General features: G+C 52.3%; 2 non-coding genes across 2 annotated transcripts; both read left to right on the plus strand.

Moving 5' to 3' along the window:
• Positions 1 to 2,888: 2,888 nt before the first annotated feature.
• LOC116355565 (U2 spliceosomal RNA) lies at positions 2,889 to 3,071 on the plus strand. Its single transcript, XR_004204575.1, has one exon. It is a non-coding gene; the product is annotated as a U2 spliceosomal RNA (small nuclear RNA).
• Positions 3,072 to 3,444: 373 nt separating this feature from the next.
• Positions 3,445 to 3,561, plus strand: LOC116355570 (U5 spliceosomal RNA). The gene has a single exon (XR_004204578.1). It is a non-coding gene; the product is annotated as a U5 spliceosomal RNA (small nuclear RNA).
• Positions 3,562 to 3,826: the final 265 nt, after the last annotated feature.

Below are 3,826 nucleotides of genomic sequence, written 5' to 3' on the forward strand. Positions count from 1 at the left end.
TATAGGTTATTTGGGGTGTATGGGCCACAGGTGGCGGCAGACAGGAGGGAGATGGTGGACTGTCTGGCGCCCCTGTGTGTTACAAATAGGCACTTAGTGATAGGAGGTGATTTTAATATTGATTTAGGGATAGGGGGAGACAGTAGTGCACGTGCCATCACCGGGCTAATGGCTTGCCATGGTCTGGTTGATGGTGGCCTGCACACTACTCCGGCAATGGTCGGTCCTACATGGCGCAACTCCAGGGGGGTTGCGCGGAGGCTCGACTACATTTTTGTATCCAGGTCTTTGGGTCAGTTGTCTGGGCGCCTGTTGCCTGTGTTCTTTTCGGACCACGACGGGGTGTTCCTGCAGGTGGGGTCGCCAGTCTGCCTCTTCGGTAGGGGGTACTGGAAACTAGATCGGGAATTACTGGATGAGCAGGTCTTTGTCAATGCCGTCACAGGGGTGTTTCGGGGGCTTCAAGGCCTCCGGCCCATGTGTGAGGGGGTGTTAGAATGGTGGGATTTAGTAAAGGTAAGGATTAGGGCTTTTATTATAGGATATGGTAAGAGGAAGAAAAGGGAGGAAAGGAGGGAGGTGGATCATATCCAAAGGTTGCTCGAACTCGAGTACGAGGCAGGCAACCTCGGCGGGTCGATTGACTGGGAGAGATCCACAGCCCTGAAGGCGCAGCTCAGGGAGTTGCAGGAGCAGAAGGCTCAAGCTTTCCTGGAGCGTGCACATAGTGGCTTTACCTCAAGTTTTGGGGTATACTTGGACCGGTGGTACTCGAAGTCTTGAAGGCCATCCTTGAGACAGGGGTTCCAGGGGGATCAATGGCTGTTGGTGTGCTGTCACTTCTGTACAAGAAGGGGGACGCAACAGACCTTGTCAACTGGCGGCCATTGACCATGCTGTGTGTAGACTACAAGTTGCTTGCAAAGGTCTTAGCGGACCGGTTGCGCACAGCCCTTGCCTACGTCGTCCACGAGGATCAGACGTGCGGGGTAGAGGGACGCTCTATTAGATGGAACCTTCAGTTGATCAGGGACTCCATTGCTTGGGTTGAAGATAGAGGTCTGCCTTTAATGGTAGCAGCCTTTGATCGCGTGAATAGATCTTTTCTATTCAGGGTATTAGGCAGATTAGGATTTGGGGAGAAGTATATAGGATGGATCCGTACATTATATGTCGGAGCGGGGTGTCGAGTTAGCGTAAACGGTCACTTGGGTGACGTTTTTGACCTCTCGTCTGGGGTCAGGCAGGGGTGCCCGCTCTCGGCACTCCTCTTCGTTCTGTACATGGAGCCTCTGGGGGCTGCCATTAGGGCAGACACAGGGGTGGAGGGCTTGTTGATCCCTGGAAGCGGCGGGCTGCGTGTTAAGATGACGCAGTACGCCGACGACACTTCCTTGCTGCTATGCAAGGACTCATGCCTGACAAGGTCCCTTGCCATCATTGGGGATTTCACCCGAGCGTCGGGGGCAGTTCTGAATCATGCAAAGTCTTCCGTTAGGTTTTTCGGAAGATGGCGCGGTAGGACGGATGTGCCCGGGGGGTTCTCTCTCTGTGAGGGGGCCCTGAGGGTTCTCGGGAAGGCTAGGTCTTTGTCTTTTATAGGTAAGGTCCTGGTCATAAAGGTGGATGTATTGCCATCTCTGTTGTATTTGGCATACATCTACCCATTGCCGGCTTGTCTGAGGAGGCCTCTAGTGAGGCTTGTGTTTCAGTTCATGTGGGGTGGCAGGTACGAGTGGGTCGCCAGGGCACGCATGCTCTGTCCCATCGGGGAGGGAGTTAGGGGGGTACCAAACATCCCCCCCAAGCTGGACACAATTTTTGTGTCCTTTGTGTTGACAGAGCTGGCTCATCCGGTGATACACCCGTCCGGTTACCTCCTGCGGGTGTTCTTCTCATACCAAGCGAGAAGCGTAATGGTGTGGTCTAACACGGGTCCTCGGGCGGAACAGCTGCCGTGGCACTTTGGCCATGCGGCCAAGTGGCTGCGTGCGCATCCCGAGGTTGAAGTTGCCCGAGTAGGTTTAGACCACAGGCACCTGTACGAGGAGGTCAGGCAGGCAGGGAGTCCTCCGCCTGTAGCGGGCATCTCGGAAGTGGTCTGGGAGGGGGTGCAGGCGCGGGGCCTGGACAACAGGCTCAAGGACCTGAATTGGTTGAGAATTGGTTGAGCCTCCACAAGTGCTTGCCGGTACGATTGCTTGGCGCGATCCCCCACCTGCCCAAGATCTGCTTGTGGCAGGGAGGAGACTGTGCGCCATGCTCTTTGGGACTGTGCCTTTGCCGGAGTGGTATGGGCTAGGGCACGGGTGCTGTTAGGTAAGGTAAGAGGGGATTTTATTGTGACGTGGGCTAGATTAGAAAGAGGTGTAGGGAGAGCGAGGGGAACAGATAGGGATAGGTTTCTGCTCTGGCTTCTCATGAGCCTCTTTAAACGGGGGCTGTGGGAAGCCAGGCAGAATTTGGTAAAGACAGGGAGAGATTGGGGGGTGGAGGGGATAGTGAGGAGGGTGGAAGGAGAGTTAAGAGGGAGGATGAAGAGGGAGGAGGTGAAGTGGGGGAAACATGCGGCACGGGAGAGGTGGAAAGGGGGATTAGGGCTGGTAGTGATTTAGTTTTTGTAAGGGAAGTCCCCCCTGAAATGGACAAAAATGAATGGCAAGTCATTGGCATCGGACAAACCATATACACATTGGTTAATACCAACCAATAAGGGAATCGATTAGGGACGGGGAGACAGGGAAAGGTGTTGGTTAGTTATGACGGGGAGGGATGATGCTCCCCTGTGGTTTTGTGTTTTGGGGTTTTTGTTGGTTAAATCGAGAATACCATTATTTAAGTTTGAATGAGAATTATTATTTTGTAAAGTATGAATGGTATCGATTGTAATAAATTATTATTTTTTTAAATTTAAAAAATCTGTTCTTATCAGTTTAATATCTGATACGTCCCCCATAGGGGGACTACATATTAAATGGATTTTTCGAACAGGGAGTCGGAAATGGGGCTTGCTCCGTCCGCTCCACGCATCGACCCGGTATTGCAGTACCTCCGGGAACGGTGCAACACTTTTCTCCCGTTGTCAAGGAAAAATACTCATTCACAAAGCTATGTAAACAGCTAGCTTAGCTAGCTAGCAGAAGAAGAGAAGGAAAGAAACATTCAAACTGAAAAAAGGGCGAAGCGCCTTTCAATGGGGTCCCCCGTTTCCCGCCATTTTACTTTAAATTAAATAAATAAAATTGGGCCAGGATTGTGTGTGTGTGTGTGTGTGTCTCTGTCTCTCTGTCTCTCTCTCTGTATGTCGCTGTGCCTCTGTGTCTGTGACCTTCTTTTCATCCACAGCCCTCGAAAACTTGGAAGAGTGGATTCCGGGAGCACCCGCGGGAACCCAGCCTACAGTGCACAGAGTGTGTCTCGGGCCCCCGACCTCTGACTTCCATTTGACTCTGGTTTCTCTTCATTACGCACAAGCCTTTCGCCTTTTACTAAAGACTTCCGTGGAGAGGAACACATACGAGTTCAACGTATTTTTGGAGGGGTTTTGCTTCTTGCAGAGCCCGGTATCTTGTTTCAAGAGAAATTGACATAGATGGGCCAGGATAGTCACTTAAAGACGCATTAGCGACTTTTTACAAAAAACACCTGCCTGCCTGTCTGCCTGTCTGTCTGTCTGTAGCCGGGGAAACGGTGGGTGGGTGGGATTGGAGGAGCCGGCTCTTGCCAACCCACCCGCTGATGTCTGTCGATACCCCCGGGGGCCCGGCGGTTGCAGGGTTCCATTTGTGGGTTATCGCTTCTCGGCCTTTTGGCTAAGTTCAAGTTG

Source organism: Oncorhynchus kisutch, linkage group LG20, assembly GCF_002021735.2.
Source record: "Oncorhynchus kisutch isolate 150728-3 linkage group LG20, Okis_V2, whole genome shotgun sequence".
Taxonomy (NCBI): domain Eukaryota; kingdom Metazoa; phylum Chordata; class Actinopteri; order Salmoniformes; family Salmonidae; genus Oncorhynchus; species Oncorhynchus kisutch.